Source organism: Giraffa tippelskirchi, chromosome 9 (genome assembly GCF_054371585.1).
Source record: "Giraffa tippelskirchi isolate mGirTip1 chromosome 9, T2T-mGirTip1v1.2.pri, whole genome shotgun sequence".
NCBI classification, from domain to species: Eukaryota; Metazoa; Chordata; class Mammalia; order Artiodactyla; family Giraffidae; genus Giraffa; species Giraffa tippelskirchi.
In genome coordinates, this window is record NC_137283.1 from 86,842,388 (window position 1) to 86,867,422 (window position 25,035).

The 25,035-nt window shown below is 37.8% G+C and overlaps 1 protein-coding gene and 1 long non-coding RNA gene across 2 annotated transcripts in view; one reads left to right on the plus strand and one right to left on the minus strand.

Moving 5' to 3' along the window:
• Positions 1 to 2,592: 2,592 nt before the first annotated feature.
• The window catches only part of PHIP (PHIP subunit of CUL4-Ring ligase complex), a 143,925-nt gene continuing 121,482 nt past the window's right edge, over positions 2,593 to 25,035 (minus strand). Inside the window, exon 41 of the mRNA XM_081530386.1 lies at positions 2,593 to 2,726. The gene's annotated coding sequence lies outside the window, so the exon portion shown is untranslated. The remainder of the gene's footprint in view (positions 2,727 to 25,035) is intronic.
• LOC145521625 (uncharacterized) lies at positions 16,091 to 21,511 on the plus strand. Its single transcript, XR_014065544.1, has 3 exons — positions 16,091 to 17,384; positions 17,553 to 19,401; positions 20,879 to 21,511. It is a non-coding gene; the product is annotated as an uncharacterized LOC145521625 (long non-coding RNA).

Here is a 25,035-nt window from a genome sequence, read left to right on the forward strand (position 1 = left end):
AGACTCTCTTCACCAGGGCTCCTTTGATTATACCAGCATTCTCCAGTACAAATATAATGCAATCCATGTATGTAATTGAAAATTTCTTAGTAGGTATAGTTTTAAAAAATTAGAAAATAAACAGTTGAAACTAATTTTAATACTTTATTTAACCTAGCATATCCAAAATATCATTTCAGCATGTAACTATTTTCTACATAATTAATGGGTATTTTGTATTATTCTTTATCATGTTTTCAAAATCCAGTGTGTATTTTATAGCACATCTCAATTCATATGCTATATTTTCATCAAATACTTGATCTGTATATAATTTTCTTAAAATATAGGTAGAAAAAAAATAGATTCACACACTCATGTTGTTTCAGACATGCTTAAAAGATCTAGTAACTGGATCAAGTGTCAGTTTTTAACTTTAAAAAAAAAAACTTTTTTAATTTTAGCATTCAGTTCCTTAGTTGCACTAGCCGCATTTCAGGGACTTGAAAGCCATAAGTAGGTAATGGCTACCATGTTGGACAGCACAGCCCTACACTGAGATGATCCTTAAGGCTATCTCAGCAAGGAAGTCACTGCTATTGCAATATACACTGTCTAAAGTGTATCTACAGAAAACAAGTCTGTCATGTTGCGCAGGCTTACCATTCCCTACCACACAGCTAGGCCCTAAGGTTTTTTTCTGATATTTCTTGACACTCGTTTGCCAATATTTCTTTCCTATAACATATTCCAGTATGTAGATTCCATTCCCCACCCACTTTCTTAAGTGGCACTAAAAACCACTTCTCCATCTCTTCTGTAGTATCCTTAGTGGGAGGGAATATGGAAGCTAAGAAGAACGTTAGAATCTGACGCTGCTATTTTAAAATCCTGATTTTACTACTTGGGTATAAGCTTCTTTAGAATGGAGATCTTGTCCTCATTCATAGCTGCATTCTCAGTCTCAGCATAGTGACTGGGCCAACACAGAGTAGGTTCTCAAATATCTGCTGAGCACATAAACCGGTTATAAAAACTTGGCAAGTCACTTTAATTAAGCTTCTCTTTCTTCACCAGTGAAATGGGGCTAATATCTATCCTGCAGTGTTACTATAAGGATTAAAGTTGATAAATGTAAGACAAAGAATAATGCCTAGCACATTGCAGTCATTTGGTAACTGGTAGCCACTCTTATCAACTGCATTCTTTGATTATTGTCAACTCAAGTAAAAGCTGCCTTTTCCAAGTCTTCCGTTAAGATGAATTTTTAAATAGTCATATTAAAAATAAACATATCAGAAAATCAGTTAAAGATACGTTGAATTTTTATTTCCAAAAAAAAATTAAATTATATCTTAGCATTTATTTATCCACTTGAGTAAAAAAGTACAATTGAGTCTGTATCAAGAAAAAATTTGTTCACACTCAGTAAAATTTAATCACAGGGAGTGATTTTTCTTAGCCATGGCTACATTATATTTTTGGTTCCATCATATTTGGTAGAGAAGGTTTTCAACTTAGCAAGAAATATCAATACCCAAAAACAAATTTTAAGTTAGCATGCACTTTTTAGGATTCACAGGCATTTTTACAGACATTGCTTAAAAAAAAAAATCCTATAAAATGGGCAGTCCTACAGTTGTATAGAGTATGTAAGAGCAGAGATCCTTCAATGATTGGACTGGTTTATGTATGACCTGTGCACTTTAAGAGTATCAAATTTAGTTGTCAGTTAATATCAATTTAATTTCTGAGACGTGGCAGATGCTGGAATCTCACAATGAATTACTTAGGGGATCTATGCCACAAAGCCTGCTAGAATAACCTATACTGAACTTAAATCTTTCTTACTTTTAAAGAAAATCTTTCAAGAAAGCAGAAAATTATAATTGCTGTTTTCTGAAAGAAGATTTCTTTCTAGCTAGAATATTTGAAACAGACCTGATGCTGAAGCTGAAACTCCAGTACTTTGGCCACCTGCTGCGAAGAACTGACTCATTGGAAAAGACCCTGATGCTGGGAAAGATTGAAGGCAGGAGGAGAAGGGGACGACAGAGGATGAGATGGTTGGATGGCATCACTGACTCAATGGACATGAGTTTAAGCAAGCTCCAGGAGTTGGCGATGGACAGGGAAGCCTGGCGTGCTGCAGTCCATGGGGTCGAAAAGAGCTGGACAGGACTGAGGGACTGAACTGAACTGAACTGAAACAGACCCACCCACTATGTTCCAAGCTCCTTTTTAGAAGGAAATACTATTAAAATAAGGTTTCTGGATATTATTGATAAAATAGGATTCCATTCAGCTATAAAAAATTTATTTTAATTGAAGGATAATTGCTTTACAGTATTGTGTTGGTTTCTGCCGTACATCAACATGAATCAGCCATAGGTATACATATGTCCCCTCCCTCTTGACTCTCCCTCCCACCTCCCTCTCCACCCTGCCCCTCAAAGTTGTTACAGAGCCCTGGTTGTAGTTCTCTGAGTCATACAGCAAATTCCCAGCGACTAAGATTACATTTTTTGGTGGCAGCAATTTACCTTACTTTTATCAGTATTCTTATTTGAGAGTTAACTTGAGTTCAATGTAAATAAATAAGACCAGCAAAAATATTTTTTAACCTAAGATTCTGTACCTCATGTTCCATAAGTATTGTTATGTCCTCTTTGGAAATGTAGGTTTAGGATATCCCAATTCTGTCAGACTTGATGAGAGTTTTATAGTGAGGAATTCTTCTCACTGGCCTAAAAAAAAAAAAAAAGAATTATTAGGTCAAAAGTGGGAGTTAACACATTATCTACAGTACAGAATTATCTGGGAGACAAATGCTTCATTATTCATTCCAGAAAAAACTACATAAATTAGTTTAGTCAAAATAACAAGCATTTATTATTTTATTCATATTATATTTGCAGCCAAATAGTTTCTGATGGCTGTAATCTGTTGTGGCCTAAATCTCTTAATCATATTCGGTTATGTTAAAAGACTAGAATTCACAGGGGCTAATGCAAGTCAAACATTTTTCTCAGGGTGAGATAATAGACGCTTTTCAAGAGGGATTATTTGTAGTATTTTATTAAAAGAAGAATATTCTTTTATAACCTGTTAAGGAATTCCCTGGTAGTTCAGCTGGTAAAGAATCTGCCTACAATGCAGATTCTTGGGTTCGATTCCTGGGTCAGGAAGATCCCCTGGAGAAGGAATAGGCTACCCACTTCAGTATATTCCAGCTTTTCTGGTGGCTCAGACAGTAAAGAATCCACCTGCAGTGTGGGAGACCTGGGTTCGATCCCTGAGTTGGGAAGATCCCCTGGAGGAGGGCATGGCGACTCACTCCAGTATTCTGGCCTGGAGAATTCCCATGGACAGAGGGGCCTGGTGGACTGCAGTCCATGGAGTCGCAAAGAGACAGGACAGAGCACAGCACAGCACATAACCTGTTAGGCAGGAGGGCATTATGTTTGAGTCACTCTCTGGAGCTCTGGCTTCAACACCCCAACCAACAAGTAGTCCCAGATAGCTATGTCACTTGTGGGATCACCAGTCCCACCTCAACATGAACAAATGCTGGTTCTGGACTTCAGATGTAAGGTGGTTCTGTTATAACAGTGAAAAAGCAGAAAAGACTGATCAAAAATATATTTGCTACAGAGAGTTTAAGATCTATCAGAGCTTCATAATGCTTGGTACAATTAATAACACAAATTAGTGAACCAAAAGCTAAAATTAGTTTCCACACTAAGAGATTAAAAGCCTAGGTGGCAGAAGAAAGTACAAATCTACCTGAAACAAGGTCGTGATCCCTGAATTAAAAATAAATCCTCCAAATATCATATTACGATCTGGTGGTGGGGCAGGGGTATGCATGTGTGTGTCCCCATTTTTTTAAATATAGAGATTCTCTGCTCCTTCCCTTCTACAAATGATTTTGAACCAAAGAGTCAAAAACAAGTAAATAGTTCCAATACTTCACAACATAAAAATTTACACTGATCACATTGAAAGTGAAAGTGAAGTCTTTCAGTCGTGTCTGACTCTTTGCGACCCCATGCACTGTAGCCTACCAGGCCTCTCTGTACATGGGATTTTCCAGGCAAGAGTACTGGAGTGGGTTGCCATTTCCTTCTCCAGGGGATCTTCCCAACCTAGGGATCAAACCCACGTCTCCCACATTGCAGGCAGGCACTTTACCATCTGAGCCACCAGGGAAGCCCTATTAATTACATCCTAATTTTTCATCTGTCTCTACTCAAGACTATGAACTCCTCAGAAGTGGGGTTACGTCTTAAACATCTCTTTCCTAGTACCTGGCTAATGAAAGGCTGAGAGGAGGAAAAGCTGTCAGTTATTCTGCTTTATCCCCAAATGAGAAAGATCGTGTTTATAGCAGAGTACCTGAATGTTGGTACATGTGGAAGTGGGGATGGGAAATGCAGGGCACTGATTCCAGAATCAAATACAAATATGATCTTCTATAATAGGCTTTGAAAGTTAAATTAACACTAATGGGAACAAATTCGATTTAAACATGTTCATTAAAAGTTGTAAGTTAACTGAATTTCTTACACGCAGTTTTACAGTGGCTGCAGTCAGAATTCCAAAAGCAACTTTCCCTGACATTGTCTTCTGGCCTGTTTTGGGGGGGTTTTCTTCTGTTGTTTTTTGTAGACTTTTTTTTTTTTTTGGCTTACGTTCACTGTTTTTATTTAACCAGTGATTTATTTAACCACCGCCCAGACAAGCAACACTAGCAGAACATAAAGCAAAGATGCCAGTTGGTGACCATCCTGTTCAATTTTCTTCTGCGGAGGGTCTTCTCAGTGACCAGTTAACACGTGGAGTTCATTTTGTGTTTGTACATTTTCTCTCTAACAGTCATGCTTTTATTTCTCCAAAGTTTAGCTTTCTCAGGAAAGAGGTCTGTGGCTATGTCACAACATACATTTTGTCATTAAACTGGTCTCCTAAATTGTTTCAGAAACTGTATTCATCGTAAGCTTACTGGGTCAGCTCTAAGTGGGCACCTTTGCCCTAACCACCGGTCACCACTGAGAGTAATGATAGCAATACTTGTGCCACACATCGCTCACACGCAAGCCATGACAAACTCTCGGGGAAAGTTGCTTTGAAATTCTGACTGCACCCAATATAAAACTGCATCTAACCCTATATGCGAGACAGAATAAGAGACACAGATGCATAGAACAATTTTATGGACTCTGAGGGAGAAGGTGAGGGTGGGACGTTCTGGGAGAATAGCATTGAAACATGTATATTATCATATGTGAAACAGAACACCATTCCTTGTTCGATGCATGGGACAAGGGCTCAGGGCCGGGGCAGTGGAATGACCCAGAGGGATGGGATGGGGAGGGAGGTGGGTGGGGGGTCCAGGAAGGGGAACACATGTAAACCCATGGCTGATTCATGTCAATGTATGGCAAAAACTATTACAATATTGTAAAGTAGTTAGCCCCCAACTAAAATAAAAAAATAAAAAAAATAAAAAATAAAAAAATAAAGTCACTAGACTTGTCAGTTATCGTGTGTATAAACTTTCCATCTTGGACCTGGACTCAGTTTTGGAGTTGAAGGCCGTTATGTGATAATTTAAATCTATAAGGTACATTTCATTTGAAATGGAAATAAATGATAAGAGATACCAGTACAGCTTACAGGATGGGAAAAAAATACATGTTAGGACGAGGAACCAGACAATTTTGCTAGTTATTTAATAAGAAAGCATAGACTTTTCTCTTTTTTTGATGTATAAAAAAATCCTATGGAAGTTTTTCTTGTACTTTTTAATTGTAATAAAACATACTTCACAAAAAAAAAAAACTGCATCTAAGAAATTCAGTTAATTTACAACTTCTGATAAACAGATTTAGCTTAAATTGAATGTTTCCTTACCATTAATTTTACTTTCAAAACTTCTTCCAGAAGATTGTATTTGTACTTGATAGCAATAATGAATTTATACCTCATACAAAAATGATCTTATCTTTTTCCTTTTACTGAATCAGTCATATTTATTACAATTCCACTTAACATTATTGTAATGATCCAGATAAATCAAGTTTAGCCCCGAGTAAGAATATAGCATCAAAAGAAAACTTTCCTTAGTTTATGCTAAACTAATTATAAAAGGTCTAAAGTATTACATTTTGTGTTAGAGTAGGAGATGAGGTATAATTAACTTAAAGTTGAAAGTCAGTCAATAAAATACAAAATTGTTTTAATACAGCAAATATTTCCCTAGCACAATACCTGCAAGGAAAGCATAAATTTTCTTCTTCATTGTATCTGTTCCTAAAATGATAAAAATGCAATAATACGGATTGATGTGTTCTACAGAGAATCTAATTATGAATATATAGCTGAAACCTTTGAAATTTTTATTTGCAAACCTGTGGTTTGCATATATTTGAGAAAGAACTATATTTGTTTCATTCTGTAGGAATGTTGAGAATTCATAGTATCCCCAAATATTACTACTGTTAAACATTACATTCATTTAAAATATTCAATTGTTTAGTACTTCGTTAGAGTAAGAAATAGAAAATTGATGATCTCACTAACATTAAACCCAACACTTTAGAAATGTTTCATCTAAAGGATGAAACATTTCATTGTCCAATATGAACTAATGATTTTTCATATTATTTGATGACAATACTGGAAACATAACCCTGCAATAACCACACAACTGAATAACTAAGAGAATACCTACAGCCCTGAGATTTAAGAGAGAGTCTAGCTCTTAGGCCTCCTACAATAGCCCTGATGGCAGGAAAAGGAGAAACCGTAGCAGCATCCATAGGCCACCCAACTTCTGCTTCTTCACATGTTCATTAAGGGAATATGGGAGTTCCCTTGTTCCTTTGTTATTCTTGGAAAACAACAGGCATGATCGGGGCTGTGACATCACTCCCAGAAGTATATGTGGAGGCAGTTCTTTCAATGCTTACTTTGCAGTTTGCAGTTGGCTACCTGCCAGAGCTTCAAAAGAAAAATGTTAAGTCTGAATATAAGAATTTTTTCAAATCATGATCCGGAAAGTATGTAGTTGTAATGCTAAACTTACAAGCAACATCAGCTAAGAAGAAGGGGTAAAAGCTAAAACTAAAATGCTTGGTATTAATAAAACATATAAGAAATCAAGCTCAGGCAATATTTGAGGCTTCCCAGGTGAAAGTGAAAGTGTAATCTGCATCCAACTCTTTGTGACCCCATGAACTGTATCCCATCAGGCCCTTCTGTCCATGGAATTCTCCAGGCAAGAATACTGGTATGGGTTGCTATTTCCTTCTCCAGGAGGTCTTCAATACACAGGGATTAAACCCAGGTCTCCTGCACTGCAGGCAAATCCTTTACCATCTGAGCCACCAAGGGGCAGTCTTGTAATCAAAATTTTGCTTAGGTTTTTTCCTTAAAAAAAAAAAAAAAGAATTCTGAATACTCCCCTTCCTACCTTGTCTCACATACAAATTGATATTTCTCGTGAATGCTCTCTCTTTCTAGTCATATATGGTCAAAACAAACAGCCCAAAATCTTGCACATAAGTACCCTTGACTAAGTCCATCATATTGCAAATAAGGCCAGGCATCTTTTAACTTTTGCCACTGAGAAGATGAATTATCATGGTTGGTGAGGTTTTCATGACTGATTTGGGGAAAAAGTAGATAATTGTCTTAAAAACTTTATCATCAAGTCTTAACAACAGTTATATTAGGGTATTTTTTTGCTACCTGCATCGTAATTCTTTTTTCATACTCTGTCCAAAATATATCCTCCTTTTCAACCAGGCCTAAACTAACCTGGGACAAATGTTGAAATAAATGTCAAGTTGCTTAATTATCTTTTACAGATTTAATTCTTTTTCATAAAAAAGAAAATGTCAAAAATAAACAGTTTTTATTGTCAAGGTTTTAAATGAATATTGGATAATCTTCTTACATTTGTAGAATCCCTTAAGCTATCTGTTTACTAGATGTCTCTTGTCAGTTATATCCCTATGCCAGTAATTATTTTTAGAACACTTTTGATCCTTAAGAGGTCTTGATGCTTTTAAATTTATGGAAGTACACTATTATCTGAAAAATCATATGGTGGTTTAGTCACTAAGTCATGTTCAACTCTTGTGACCCCATGGACTGTAGCCCAGCAGGCTCCTCTGTTCATTGGATTCTCCAGGCAAGAATACTGGAGTGGGTTGCCATTTGTTTCTACAGGGGATCTTCCTGACCCAGGGATCAAACCCGGGTCCCCTGCATTGCAGGCAGGTTATTTACCGACCGAGCCACTGAGGAAGCCATATAAACACTTGTATATATAGATCTAGATACACAGACACATAAATTATCAAAATAAAAGGGATGACTCCCTTGCCACTTTTCCACTACTACTAACTGTATAGTTTAAACAAAATGAATCTGCCTCTTCTTTATATACAGGAAGTAATTATCCTTATTCTTAGCTCCGTGGCCTTGAAAATATTTATGCAGGAATAACAGCAGATGGTAAACAATCTGCCTGCGATGCAGGAGACCCAGGGTCAATCCTTGGGTCGGGAAGATCCTCTGGAGAAGGAAATGGCTACCCACTCCAGAATTCTTGCCTGGAGAATTCCATGGACAGAGGAGCCTGGTGAGCTACAGTCTATAGGGTCACAAAGAGTCGGACAAGACTGAGCAACTAACACTTTCACTTTACTTTTTCGACATGAAATTAATAAGTTTTAAGTAGATTACTAGAAACTGAAGAATCTTCTAGATGGTCAGAAAAGACCATTCCTATCTTCCTTTATTTTATACACAGTATCTTAGTTCAAAATATATTTCGGAAAGAGTATGTACAAACCAAGAATCAGATTAAGCAAAATTTGAAAGCAGATTTATAAATGCCCCCACCCCGTCTTTAATAGCCAGTGCTTCATGTAAGCCATCCATTTTTCACTCTATGGGATTACCATCTAAAAGACCATTCCAGGACTTCCCTGGTGGCCAAGTAGATAGGAATCGACCTGACATTGCAAGGGAAACAGGCTTAATCCCTGGTCCTAGAAGATCCCACCTGCCACAGAGCAGCGAAGCCTGGGGGCCACAACTGCTGCGTCTGGGCGCCACAACTTCTGAGGCCCGTGTGCCTAACACCCGCACTCCCAAACAAGAGGAGCGCTGCTCACCATGGCTAGAGAAGCCTGTGCGCAGCACTGAAGACCCTGTGCAACCAAAAACTAAAATGAAATAAAAACAAAACTATTCTGACCGTCAGAGAGCCTTAAAAAGACATAAAATGGTTTTAAAACAACAAATAGCATTATGCACATGAATATACAGCAAATGATGCTGCTTGTTACCTATGAGTAGCTATCATCTCTGCGAGAGGAACTTGACTTTTAGCCAACCATGTTGAGTTTGTCAGTATAAAAGTAAGAGAAAATAGACCTCTTCCATGAAACAAGAGTATTAAAATACATAAACACACACAAACACACACACACTCCAAATGATGACCAGTAAATTTTCTGTTGTATGAGAAGTAAAGGTTCAGAACTTCACATTATTTTATCTTAAGAATGTAATTTTTTAATCAGAAAAGTATAATCTACTACATACTATTTTTCTGCATTTTTATTACAGTTTTATTATTCATTAGAGCCAATTTCTCTTTTCCACAAAGGATCTTGTTCTCATTTTTCCACATGTTTAAAAGGAATATACATCAGGTAAAGTTTATTGTTTAGGAAAAACTTTTATGAGCACACTATTTTTAAAAAGTGACATATACCTTATGAGGCAATCAATCACTGCTGGAATACTATGGAGTTTTTCACGCTATAGGCTCAAAATTGACCTAATAGTAAAAAAGAATTCTGAAGTCTCATATACCAATATTCAGCATCAATATGTGATTTTATAACAGTATTTTACTGTACTTCTCTCATGTCCCAAAAGTTCACAAAACTGCAAGAAAAAGAAAGGAAAGAAAAAAAGAAAGAAAGAAAAAAAAACCTCAGGATGAAAATCCAGATTTAGCAAGACCAAAAAACTGATATACATGGTCTGCCTGAAAGAGTAACTCAGTAATTTCCTTTCCCCAAAGGGTAAAGAGAGTATACACCAATAAAAAGGTGAAAGTAAACTACCCTGGAGTATATGGAATGCTGAATATTTTTTTTTCCTGAATAACCTGGTTTCTTTTCCATATATATACAGAAATGATACATGAAAGAAAGTGAACAAAAAACAGACTAAGATCATGTTTCCACTAGCCTCATAGTCTTGCTTCATTTTCCTTGAGATAAAGCTGAAGAGTAAGTATTTTTCAGAAATTACATTTTGTCATCTAAGGTTTCCCTCATGGCTCATCAGGTAAAGAATCTGCCTGCAATACAGGAGACACGGGTGATGCAGGTTCAATCCCTGGGTTGGGAAGATCCCCTGGAGGAGGAAATGGCAACCCACTCCGGTATTCTTGCCTGGAGAATTCCATGGACAGAGGAGCCTGGTGGGCCACAGTCCATGGGGTTGCAAAGAGTTGGACATGACTGAAGTGACTGAGCATACACATTTGCTTCTTCAGTCTGATCCTAATTAGTTTCTGTCTTGGGCTTCCCCAGTAGCTGAGGAAGCTGAAGTAGCTGAGCTACCCGGGAAGACCAAGACAGTAAAGACTCTGCCTGTAATTCAGGAGACCTGGGTTCGATCCCTGGATCAGGAAGATCCCCTGGAAAAGGGAATGGTTACCCACTCTGGTACTCTTACCTGGAGAATTCCATGGACAGAAGAGCCTAGGAGGGTACAGTCCATGGGATCGCAGAAAGTTGGACACAACTAATCGACTAACGCTTTTACTTTCAAGTGACTTTATTTTTTTCTAAAATTGTTTTGAGCCCCCATTTGCCCATCATTGCTCTAGCTAGTTTTTAAAAAGATTTTAAGAAGAGTGCTCGCTTGTTCTTAAAGTTAACTGCAATTTTAAAGTATCTGAATCTATCAAATATTATTGATACACCCATGCTGGATTCATGTCAATGTATGGCAAAACAAAAAAAATTAAATTAAATTAAATTAAATTTGCTGTGATTCAGTCATTATCAGAGACCTTGCCAAAAAAAAAAAAAAGTAAGATAATGGCATCTAGTCCCATCACTTCATAGCAAATAAAAAAAAAATATTATTGAAAAATATTGTACTAATCTCAATAAGTCGATATAGTATTATAATTTATTAAGCCACCCTTCTTTGTCCCCTCAAGAAAAAGATAAGGGGAGATTTGATTTCAGAACTTCCACTACAAAAGGAGATGAATACTGATCTTATATTAGTTTTTTTTCAAATATTTATAGAAGGATGACTATCTCATTGTGCTGTTGTTTACATTAAGTTGTGTCCTACTCTTTTGCAACCCCATGGACTGTAGCCCACCAAGCTCCTCTGTTCATGGGATTTCCCAGGCAAGAATACTAGAGTGGATTTCCATTTCCTTCTCCAGGGTATCTTTTGGACCCAGGGATCACAACCGTGTCTCCTGCATTGGCAGGTGGATTCTTTACCACTGAGCCACCACGGAAGCCTCTATCACTGTATTGCTGCTGCTGCTGCAGCTAAGTCACATCAGTCATGTCCGACTCTGTGCGACCTCATAGACGGCACCCCACCAGGCTCCCCCGTCCCTGGGATTCTCCAGGCAAGAACACTGGAGTGGGTTGCCATTTCCTTCTCCAATGCAGGAAAGTGAAAAGTGAAAGTGAAGTCGCTCAGTCATGTCCGACTTTTGGTGACTCATGGGCTGCAGCCTACAAGGCTCCTCCGGCCATGGGATTTTCCAGGCAAGAATACCGGAGTGGGTTGCCAGTGCCTTCTCCAATCACTGTATTAGCGGATTTCTATTCCTGGAGTTTACTTTTTAGTATAAATGGTAAAATGTACACACGCTGTTTAATAGCTTTTATTTGTCAAAAGCTTCTAAATTGATTGGGCTAATCATCTTCTGCCCCCACAATCCCAAAAATATTATTTTAAGTAATGTGTAAAGTTCTCCTCTGAAGGATGGTAACTATTTTTTTTAGGGATTAAAGAAAATAAAAGAATTACAATACAGTACAACCCTTTGATTTCTTGAAGACTCTAAGCAGAACCACTGCCATACCTGAGTCAGTAGTTTCTAGTGGAGGTCAGCCTACAGTACACTATCTTCTCAGTCTGGTATAAAGGGGATCTTTCTGGTACAAAGAAAGCTGAGCACGGAAGAATTGATGCTTTTGAACTGTGGTGTTGGAGAAGACTCTTGAGAGTTCCTTGGACTGCAAGGAGATCCAACCAGTCAATCCTAAAGGAAATCAGCCTTGAATATTCATTGGAAGGACTAATGTTGAAGCTGAAACTCCAATACTTTGGCCACCTGATGTGAAGAGCTGACTCATTTGAAAAGACCCTGATGCTGGGAAAGATTGAAGGCAGAAGGAGAAGGGGATGACAGAGGATGAGATAGTTGGATGGCATCACTGACTCAATGGACATGAGTTTGGGTAAACTCCGCGAGTTGGTGATGGAAAGGGAGGCCTGGCGTGCTGTGGTTCATGGGGCCGCAAAGAGTTGGACACGACTGAGCGACTGAACTGAGATGCTCCTTAGTAACCATGCAGTGACAAAATTTTAAATCTATATTTGTAATTACAATAGTATTACTATGCCAAAAAGCCTGAGTCATACTAAATATTCCCAAATAAAATTTCATTTGTAATATGTCATCTTAACCATTCTTCTAAATGAAAAGAAACTTTATTTAATTAGAGGTCAACTAATGAATATATGTTTTGACTAATTCCTAGGTAATTTGAATAACATGTAAGACAAAATTATTCTTCTCAAAATTCAAGGAAAATTGTGTCTCTCTTAACTTTCCTCTCACGTACCAAGAATTATGAATATGGTAACCCAGAGGGTAGCTTCTTTTAAAGTCTTGACTGAAATGAATGCTCATTTTATAGATAAGCTGTCATCTGAGAACTGGTATCAGAATATTCAGTGCATTAAAGTCATTTATTTTAATACTTTGTGTTTCCAAAATAAAATACCTGGCTTTTGCACATCAAGACTATTGGTGGACAAGTATCCAAATTGTGAGGAAAAAAATAATGTTTCTCAGGCTAAAAAGTTCTATTTATGAAGTTGGAATCTGACATTTCTGTATTATGTACATGGAGCCATTTTGCTGAAATTGCCTCTTTGCAGTCTTCTGACCTTCTTTCATGTAAAAAATTAATTCAAGGCAACACTTCTGCACAATTTCAAAGCTTGCTGTAAAATACGACATATACAGAACTGCTTTCAAGATTGTCAATGAATCACCCACTACCTATGTGATCATGGAAGACTCCCTTGTCAGGTGATTATGCTAGTTGGTTTAATAAGCTGAATATATTTTATTGGTACCAATTAACATTAACAATGAAGTTAATGTTTTTATAGCTTAGGTATTATTGGCAGAATTTTTGTCCTGATTCACGTGTATACTTCTGACCACATCATATGGATCCTTGTATACCAGATTGCATATCATGCACTAAATTATAAATAACTGAGATAGGTAGAGAAAATTATTCAAGGACTGTGAGTCAGCATTCCTAACAATGTAATCCATCAAGAAGTTGAAGCAATGGCAATCATGTAAGCAGAAATGTTACACTGACCTCAAGTCTAGAATAAAGCCCCAAACTCTTAAGCATGTCATAGCGGCCATGAGAACGGGGCTGGAAGAACTGCATTTACAGGGAGCCTAGACTAGGGGCCCCAGTAACTGCACTCGGAATTCCATCACTGCATTTGTGCTGCGGATCCACACCTCCCTGGTCAGCTTTGACTCAAGGACTCTCCACTCGTCCTGCTGACCTTTCTTAGACTACACGGCAATTGGGATACTTTCACCCAACTTTACTTCACTTTCTCCTTCACTGGGGTCAGACTTACACCGCAGTCTGATGGATCTCCTAGCCTTTCCTGGCTCCTTCCCAATTTCTTTCATTGTTCAGTTGCTAAGTTGCGTCTGACTCGTGTGACCTCATGGACTGCAGCACTCCAGGCTCCTCTGTTCTCTACTATCTCGCAGAGTTTGCTCAAATTCATGTCCATTGTGTCAGTGATGGTATCTAACCATCTCATCCTCTGCTGTCCCCTTCTCCTTTTGCCTTCGATCATTTCCAGTATCAGGGTCTTTGGCGATGAGTTGACTCTTTCATAGCACTTCCTTTATTCAAATCATTGTATGTTTAATACCATATTCTCACCTACTTCTTGGACGATCTGTATTAATACATATGTCTAGAAATATCTGTTGGGTATTCAATAAAAAGTGTCATAAGGAAGAACCTTTGTATTCTATTACAAGTCAATCACTAAAGGGATGTTGCCGGTGTGCTAAAATCACACACAATGGCCCATGTCTGGGAACCCTACTCCCAGGCAAGCATTCGTTGTTGTTGTTCAGTTGCAAAGTCATGTCTGACTCTTTGTGACCCCATGAACTGCAGCACGCCAGGCTTCCTTGTCCTTCACTATCTCCCTGAGTTTGCTCAAACTCATGTCCATTGAGTCGGTGATGCCATCCAACCATCTCATCTTCTGTTGCCCTCTTCTCCTGCCTTTAATCTCTCCCATCATCAGGGTTTTTCCAGTGAGTTGGCTCTTTGCATCAGGTGGTCAAAGTATTGGACCTTCAGCTTCAATATCATTTCTTGCAATGAATATTCAGGGTTGATTTCCCTTAGGATTCTCCAGTTGGGGAATTTTTGAGTAAGGCCCCAGCAACTGCCAGGGTCACTTGTCCTGTGGATCTTCCCTTCAAAATTCCCCTGTTCCAGCACTTGGCATTCTGGGAGCTGATGAGTTCCACACAGTAGGGTAAGTTGTTCCCATGAGTATGGCCAAAATTTTGTTTCCTCTCTGTTTGGGTTTTTTTTCCATCCAGAATAAGCCAGTTTTTTTTCTCCTAATTTCAGCAAGGTACGCTGTTACAGAGAGGAAATAGTTGCTGGACTTTTACCCAATTTATATACCAGATTTTCTTTGGATGCTAGCATTGTGTGCACCATTTTTGTTTTGTTTGTCTTGTATTTCTGTCTTTAAAAAATGGGGAAAGTTTCCCAATCCCTGAAGAAAGTCCTCTGAGGCCCATTTTGGATAAGTGATCTGATTACAGCTAGGAACTCATGAGCGATAGGGGTTTAGGCAGGGTTATCTTGGGACCCTGTGCACCATATACTGTCAGCCTTGCTGTGTGAATTATGTCATTTGTGGTCTCCTGAGTCACTGGCATATATAAAACCCCCAAGAAAAAACTTGAGGGCTTATTTAGAGTTTTTAGTTTCTCCTTTGGGTATTTTGCTTCAATCTGTTTTGTGCCATTTCTCCATTTACAGCCAAGTCAGTTTGGTGCTATTTAAAACTTCTACTGATGTCCAGTGGAGCAAAGAAACATGAAAAAAACAAAAAAAAATTGTTCTTTTCTGTTTCTTTTCCCAAGAGAGAAAAGAAAGATCCCCCTTGGCTCCTAAAATTACCAAAAGCTCCATCCCAGAATTCAGCCTGGTTGGTTGATTCCAGGGCAAAAAGGCACCCTTTTAATGGTTAGAGATGATCAATGGCTACTTACGGTCTTATGGTGGCTTTTGAATGGCTTGGTAGCTATTCTGCGAAGAGGTGGGGAAGAATGGTGAAATCCTTTACATACAAGCATTTGTGCTATTACTTCAGGAAAAAGAAGAAGACAGTGAGGATATGTTGCTTCAGACCTTAACTCCTCCAGAGATCTGGATGTCTCAGCTTCTCTGGCCGCTATGCCACTATACCCACCCCTTCCACCACTTTCCCTTCCTACCCAAGCCCTATTCCTGACACCGGGGCTACCTCCACCTTCCTTCTAGGCAGCAAGTAGAAAAGCCTGTGTTAGTTTCTGGGGCACAGGGACCTGGCACTGCCATCTAAGACCCAACCCAAGAGGGCACTCAATTTGGGTCAGAGCCACTCCCAAGATGGACCAGTTTCCCTTACACTGTTACCTCACAGGGGTCCTAAATGTAAACAGCCAGTGGGCTGGGTTTCTTGGGCTTTTTCAATTGGAAAAGTTGCAACCTCCTTACAGAGAGGATGCTCTACATCTGAAGCCCACTTGGAAGTACCCATAGCTGAACCAAATTGGGGCCCCAAGGAGGGCAGAAGTCCCTTATTAGAGTTCTACTTGTTAGGACATCTTGGCAGGGCTTTGAAAAGGGAAACCAAAGCAAAAGTGTTTGAAAAAAATCCAAGAGACTCAGAAAATTAAAAAAAAAAAATAACCTCTCTGAATTTATGGAAAGGATTTATCAGGCCTACAGACATATGAGTGCATATCCCGAGGCCCCTGAACATACTAGAACGGTAAATTTGACCTTTTGCTGGGGGACGGAGCGGGGGCGGCGGGTGGGCAAAGTGCCTCGGATTATCAGTAGAAAGTTGCAACAATTAGATGGTACATTTGGAATGAACACTTTACCAGTTGGTAGATGTTGCTTTTAAAGTGTTCAAGAGGGAACAGCAACAGAATAAAGATGCTAAACAAAAAGACACTTTTCTGGCAGCATCATTGACTTCTCAGAAGGCAAGTAACCCAAAAGAAAGTTAGTCACCATCGAGGAGGGAACAGTGTGCTTACTACAGAGAGGAAGGTTATCAGAAAAAAGATTGCCCTAGGCTGAAACATAAGAAACAAAAGGAGAAAGCCAAGAGCCTCTCACAAGGAAGAACGAGAGGAACACTCTGATGTATGAGCAGGCCCAGGGGCCCCCTTGGATTGGAGGTACCCAATTCCAATCTCCCCATAGGAGCCCTGGGTACAACTGACAGTCAGGAATGAGCTGATTAACTTTCTGATAGACCTCACTCTGAAATGTAGTTTCTCATACATTCCAGAATGTCCAATCACTCTTTCTGGCCAAGACCTCCTTTGTATGTTAAATGCTCAAGTGATTGAATGCTCAAGCGATAGAATACACAGGTTCTTCCCTATTACAATTCCCCACTGTCAGTGATCCATCCACAATCCTGTGGGAAGAGGGATGAAGACCCCACTCTGGCTGCTTCTGCTTCCTTGTCCTTCACTATTGTCTTGTTGCTCGCACGGTTCACTGAACCCGGGATAGATAAGGCAGGACTGGGGAAGCTGGAAGAAGACTTGAAGAGCCGTGGGGACTGCGGACGTGTTTATTCTCTCCGGGCAGCAGCTGCTGGAAGTCCTCGAGTAGTACTGATAGACTAAGACAGAACAAAAGTAGCCCCAGCCAAACGGGCACACAGGCGCAGTGCTATAGCCGCTGCACAACCATGCAAGGTCAGCAATACTGTTGTTTACTGAACACAAGGTAAGAGGGGGTAAGGGAGTGGGGACAGCCTGACTGATGTCATGTTGTCTAGATATTTTCCCCATAACTATCTCCCGAGTTTGCTCAAACTCATGTCCATTGAGTCAGTGATGCTGCCATCCAACCATTTCATTCTTTGTCGCCCCCTTCTCCTCCTGCCCTTTCCAGTCTATGTCCCAGCCACTAATACTGAAGAAGCTGAAGTTGAACAGTCCTATGAAGACCTACAAGACCTTCTAGAACTAACACCAAAAAAGATGTCCTTTTCATCACCGGGGACTGGAATGCAAAAGTTGAAAGTCAAGAGATACCTGGAATAACAGGCAAGTTTGGCTTTGCAGTACAAAATGAAGCAGGGCAAAGGCTAACAGGGTTTTGCCAAGAGAACACACTGGTCATAGCAAGCACCTTCTTCCAACAACACAAGAGACGAATCTACACGTGGACATCACCAGATGGTCAACACCGAAATCAGACTGGTTATTTTCTTTGCAGCTGAAGATGGAGAAGCTCTATACAGTTAGCAAAAACAAGACCTGGAGCTGACTGTGGCTCAGAGCATGAGCTCCCTATCGCAAAACTCAGGCTTAAATTGAAAAAAGTAGGGAAAACCACTAGCCCATTCAGGTATGACCTAAGTCAAATCCCTTATGATTATACAGTGCAGGTGACAAACAGATTCAACAGATTAGATCTGGTAGACAGAGTGCCTGAACAACTGTGGATGGAGGTTTGTAGCACTGTACAGGAGGTGGTGACCAAAATTATCCCCAAGAAAAGAAATTCAAGAAGGCAAAGTGGTTGTCTGAGAAGGCCTTACAAATAGCTGAGAAAAGAAGAGAAGCCAAAGGCAAAGGAGAAAGGGTAGATTTACCCATCTGAATGCAGAGTTCCAGAGAATAGCAAGGAGAGATAAGAAAGCCTTAAGTGAACAATGCAAAGAAATAGAGAAAAACAATAGAATGGGGAAAACTAGAATCTCAAAAAAAAATTGGAGATATCAAGGGAACATTTCATGCAAAGATGGGCACAATAAAGGACAGAACTGGCAAGGACCTAATAGAAGTAGAAGAGATTGAAAAAAAAAGTGGCAAGAATACACAGAAGAACAGGTACAAAAACAGTCTTCGTGACTGGGATAACCATGATGGTGTAGTCACCCACCTAGGACTAGACATCCTGGAGTGTGAAGTCAAGTGGGCCTTAGGAAACATTTCTATGAACAAAGCTCGCGATGATGGAATTCCAGCTGAATTATTTAAATCCTAAAAGATGATGCTGTGAAAGTGCTGCACTCAATATGCCAGCAAATCTGGAAAACTCAGCAGTGGTCACAGGACTGGAAAAGGTCAGTTTTCATTCCAATCCCCAAGAAAGGCAATGCCAAAGAATGCTCAAACTAACACACAATTTCACTCATTTATAAACTGAGTATTTCCCAAATTCACAGAAAAGAGAAACATTTCTATTACTTCTAAGTAAGACATTAAAAACAATCTTACAGAAGTAACAAACACAAGTATTTTAACAATTTCAATTCATATAATTAAAAGAAATCTTGGGCTTCCCTGGTGGCTCAGTGGTAAAGAATCCGCCTGCCAATGCAGGAGACACAGGTTCGATCTCTGATCCAGGAAGATCCCACATGTCGTGGAGCAACCAAGCCCGTGTGCCACAATGACTAGTGAGCCTGTGCTCCAAAGCGTGGGAGCCCCAGCTACGGAAGCCTGGGCGCCCTAGAGCCCGCGGTCTGTCACAGAGAAGCTGCCGCAATGAGAAGCCCGCACACCGCAACCCGAGAGCAGCCCGTCTGCCACGAAGGAAACACACACATAGCAATGAAGACCCAGGAGAGCCATGGATAAATAAAATTTAAAAGCAAGACGAATCTTGGACCAATTAAACTTACATGGAGTATAACACAAAGGTATTTTTTCTAAGTGAGAACTGGGTCTGCTGTCTCAAGAGACACTTTAATCTGAAGCCCCTAAATTTCTTATGCTGGTCTACTGACTAGGTAAGTTAGCATTACTCTTACATAATATTTGGAAGTGCTAAAAACAAAATATGTGTTCAAGTATATTGAATCATAATTCCGACAGATGTTTTTATAACATGTTATGTTCTGTAGTATGTCAGCTTGAACATAATCCTCAAGATCTTCAAGTAACCTAAAACTCTGAACTAATATGAAACCGAATCAATGGATAATCACTGGGTACCTATTTGTAGTGATTTGTAATTACTGAGCACCTAATTGTAAGATTCAATACTGAAATATTGCCAGGCATAATTTTAAGTTCATATACATCTGCTTGTATTTATGTACTATGGAGTGGCTATCTTTGGGTCATATATGTAACGGAAATGTTTATTTTTCCAATTTTAAGATTAAAATTATGTGTATTCATGAGCTTTGCACTCTAAAAAAAGGCTTGCATGTGACGGTTTTCAAGTTACTTTCAATTTTCTCTGAAATCGAAAGTTATTTTTGGTTAAAATTTGTAATTAATATTGGTAGCTGACCAAGAACAGATAGTGACAGAAAAATAAAACTGAGTATCAGGATAATGGAGTGAGTTTTTCTAGGACAAAGAGTTTTGTCCTGAAGCATCTATATGCTCCAAAATATGAAAAAGAAGCACATTTAAGTGGAAGAGGGAACAAGAACCAGAAAAGTGTGTTAAAAATTTGCCAGTTTCCCTAGCTTCGATGCACTTATTCACAAGAAAGGAAGAGTGAGCTTATAAAACCTTTACTGCTAAGTACTGTCAAAACCAAACTAGAATTTGGTTTTGTTACGATAATCATATTCTTATAGAGCTTGAAAAGAGACTGAGTTGCTCTTTAACTTCTGCATAATCTGCCCGGATTTTCTGTATCTCATCAGAGTGATTTGCTTTGCTTTGACTTTACAATGTCCTTTTTATTAAAACGAAGACCAAAGTAAAACAAATGTATCCATTTGTCAAAGATCTAAGTTTTCTTAAAATAGTTCTGCCTTGACATTTACATATTTTATTTCATTTTTAATTAAATGGGGAACCAACTACTATTCTCAGGGAAAAGAGATTAAATTTCCTCAAAATATTTTGGTTTTGCTTTCCAAAGATTGGATCTTAAATGGAAATTTCAGGATGCGTTTTACAGTCTTTGAGATTCCTCAGAGGGCCCTTGGGAAAATCATAAACTTCTGTACTTACTACTAGTATACAAATATTTGAACTCAATTCACAATTTATGGTGTGTTACAACAGTACCATTGAAACTAAGGGTTCAGAAGATCTCGTACTTATTACAATCATGTCATGGCCACAAGACATTTGCCTGAAAGTTACACATTAAACTGCATATTTAGGGACCAAATAGAAAAGCCACAACTGAGCCTTGAGTACACAAGACAACATACACGTGAGAAATAACCGTGAACTCTTTGACTTGAATTGGACCTTGCACACAGTCTAATCAGTGTTTGTTTTTTTTTAACTTTACAGATGAGAAAAGTGAAATTCAAGAGGCAAAATGATTCAACTCCAAACCCAGTTCTTCCCATGACAATTGTTATCAACAATACTCTATTATCAACGTGCCTAATATATTAGGCAAAAAGGTACTAAACTCTTTCCACTATTTCCCCCCCCAAACAAAACCCCACAAGAGTAATCAATATATGGTAAATATGTTGAAAGCAAAGAGATTACAAATACAAGGTTTTCTATCGCAAAGAACAGAAATTTTGAGCTTTGGCTTTTCATCTTCTTGTTCTCAAATAATGGACAAGCTTAGCCTAGAACATACAGTTGGTACTATTGCAAAAGAGAAACTAGTAAAAAGTGGTTGCTAAAACTACTAAACTTTTTCTTGGCCGGTTCTCGTAAGTATAAACTAATTATTAGTATCAGCATGCTTCAGGAAAAGGTACCTGGAAACATTTATCTGCTTTCCTCAACTTAAAAATTTGCTTTCTACAAAGTCATTTAAACACGATTTCTTAAGGAGAAATGATCACTAAAAACACAAATTACCTTGTGTTTAACTGGAGTTGTCATTTATTATAGTCTTGTACTCTTTGTACTAAAATTGGGATTCTCAGGATGTCAATAAAAATGTATACCGATCTGAACAAATGTCTAGAAAAACAGCCAAAGCTTTATAAATCTCATTTTATGTAACTGCTTAACAAATGAAACATTTTCATCACTCTTCCATTTAATTTTCCCAGAAATTTCACTTCCTATTTTTGAGAAAATACTTAAGTAAACTATTCCTTTGAAATGTATCTCACAGAAAAGTTTGAATATTGAAGATTTATACCTAGTATGGTAACTTATTCTAGTAGCAAATCAATGTAGTTGTCACACTGAAAAGCAAATACATCTCTAACCTTTGGGTTTTTTGGGAATTAAATTACATTAGGGGACCCACAATCCTTTAATTAGCTAATATATTTTAACATTTTGCTAAGCAGACAAGGCATTGGGAACACTAATGTAACAGCATTTATGTAATACTTCTTGAAATTATGTACTGAGTGATTTTCGTGTTACAAAATAAAAATAAAAAAGAAAGAAAGGAGGCTCTACAAAATAGCTTAGAAAAACAAGTTTTCTATTTATTTAAAAATAAGTTTGTAGTTACTACATTGCAGGGACAGGAATTCTTACACATACATTCTAGTTTGTATAAAAGGATTCAAAGAATTATGCTTCAAAACTAACATAGAAAGTGTCCACCTAACAGTAAAGAAAGGTCCAATCAATATGTACAAAAAGAAAGGGCACTGCTATTCTGGTGTGAGACTGCCGTTTATAACATGATACTTTAGGTTTCCAGAAAGAAAAACCAAAAACCTCAATAAAGCTAAATAATTAATTTCTTTTTAAAACTCTGTTACTTATTACATACAACAGATTTGCTTGTGTTTAACGTTGTTTTCTGTACAAAATAAGCATTTTAATTTGAAAATGTGTCAGTTTCAACATTAACCCTCTAGGTCAGTTACTTTTCAAAAATTGAGCTACATTCTACACGTCTAAATATCATGTGACAGGATTTAACAGTTGTCTAAAAGATCTTTAAATAAGACCTCAACTTCTTGCAGTTTTAATATGGTCCAAAAATGTAACTTTGTATTTTGTCTCAACTTATAACCTTTCATTGTGATCAATCAACACAGCACAATCTTAAAAGTAACGAGCATGTGTACATCTGCATCATAGGTGTGTGTACTATTCAAACCTATTTTCTTAGCTCCTTAAACGTAGAAACTCAGAGCCACCCACTATTAGGTATTTGGTTTGTGCCATATAAGGTTAATTTCCTGATGATTTTATCTGCATTAAAAAAGTATTTAAGCACAGAGCTATCAAAACTAAAAATTATATATATATATATTTATAGCTCATAATATTTTCTAACTGTTTTATTACAGTGTGTACAAGGTTAATATCTGGAGCGTCAAAAGTGGTACTTACAGTCTTCTAACTTAGTGTGACCTCTTCTTGGGTATTGTACATAGTACAAAATGACTTTCCATCTGGAGTGCTTAGCTCAGTATAATTAAGAACAAAAACAGCTTCTCAATAAATGTTAATATTTAGTTCAAATCACTTGGCAACTTGGGAAATGAGAGGAACTGCAAGGAGGGAAGTGAGGAAAATTTTTCAATTTTAGTTGGAAAATAAATTGTCACCTAAATTTAACTAAACCACTTCTCAACCTGTTTTAAAACAAACTAAAAAAAAATAAATATGGGGTAATTCACAGAGCATAAAAGTACTTCCCCTTTTGTGACTTTTAAAATCATGTATTTCCTGCACATAAGGAGGACACTTATAGCTCTTTTAACACACAAGTATCTTGGTCCTTTCAACCTACTCAAAAATAAATTTCAGGTGAACAAAAACATTCAGAATAACAATTTGTCTTCATTAGGTAGAAAACAGTCCAAATTGCTTCCAGTTGACATCTGAGAGAGAGGTATATATGCATGTATAAAATGGAATGCTAGAATTAAATACTATAAACTGGAGAAGCTAATTTATATTATAAATCATATATCCAAACATGTAAATAATGCTATCATAAGCTAAAAATATTAGTTGAAGACTTTTGTTAAAATGTCTGATTAATCTACTGCATTGCAGATAAAGGAGAGTTTAAAGTGTTAACATACATGCTACAAGGATCTTTTGTTGATCAGTGTGTATTACAGAATTCATTTCCAAGTGATACTAGATTCAACCAAACTTCATGTCTCAGATGTGACCTAAGCAAGCTCACAAATACTCTGCACATTTATTCTAAATAAATTTAAAGATCATTTTGTTACAATACTATCAAATAGTCTTCAAATTTGTGATGTTGTGCAATAATAAAAACAATGAAAGCAAGGCCAAATCTTTAGTTCATGAATATATGCAGAAAATGGTTCAATGCCGTAATAGTAGACTGAAAAAGAATACAATTTTTAAAAAGTGTATGTCTACTGCCCAGAGTTATCAGACTGTAATCAGACTGTTTAATCTGCTCATCTACATCCCCTAATTTTATAAAATTTCACTGGAACTTGAGAATGTTGGGGTCAAAGGGGAGAAGATTAGTGTTAGATACTTAAAAATACAAAAACTGATTTACAGTTTCTAAGAATGTAACCAAAAGTTGTATTCTGAAACTTCTGAGTAAATTTAGTATTCTTTTATTGCTCACCTAAGACAACTGCCAACATTTCCTTTGACCTATAAACAGTATATACTTGGTGTTAACTGACTCAAAGAAGAGATTTTTCTAGCAATCAAACAGAACAAGACTATGGTGATGACTTAAATTTCTCAATTAAACTTTTGCAGTGTATAGAAGCTAAATTATAAAAATATAAACTCTAGATATATCTGGTTATTACTAATACATTTTAAGTGTTTCAATTACAAAGAAGCTGATCCAAGTCATTTTTGCCTAGGAAACCAGTGTCTGCTGCTGCTGCTGCGTCGCATCAGTCGTGTCCGACTCTGTGCGACCCCATAGACAGCAGCCCAACAGGCTCCTCTGTCCCTGGAATTCTCCAGGCAAGAACACTGGAGTGGGTTGCTCTTTCCTTCTCCAATGCATGAAAGTGAAAAGTGAAAGTGAAGTCGCTCAGTCGTTTCTGACTCTTCTCAATCCCATGGACTGTAGCCTACCAGGCTCCTCTGTCCATGGGATTTTCCAGGCAAGAGTACTGGAGTGTGGTGCCATTGCCTTCTCCAAAACCAGTGTCTAATAATATGCAAATAAGGTCATAAGTATATAGTGCCTTTAGAATGTATTTAGAATTATACATTTACTTCCTGCAGGTAAGATGGTAAATACTCGTTTTTTTGCTCAAGTGTTAGAACTAATACACCCTACTAGCAGTAAATTTCACTCTTAAGACTGTGTACGCTCTTCCCTTCTCTGTACACACCTTAAAACTATACACATATTTTTTACAAAAATGATTTTATAGCCTTATTTTCTAACACAATGCAGATACCATCAGGAAATTACATGTTTCAAATAGATTGCCTTCAAAAGCAACAAATTAATGACTTAAATTTCAAACATACACACTATTATATTCAATAATGGTGTAACTGAGAGACTCGTTTCACTATACAACCAAGCCATCCATTTC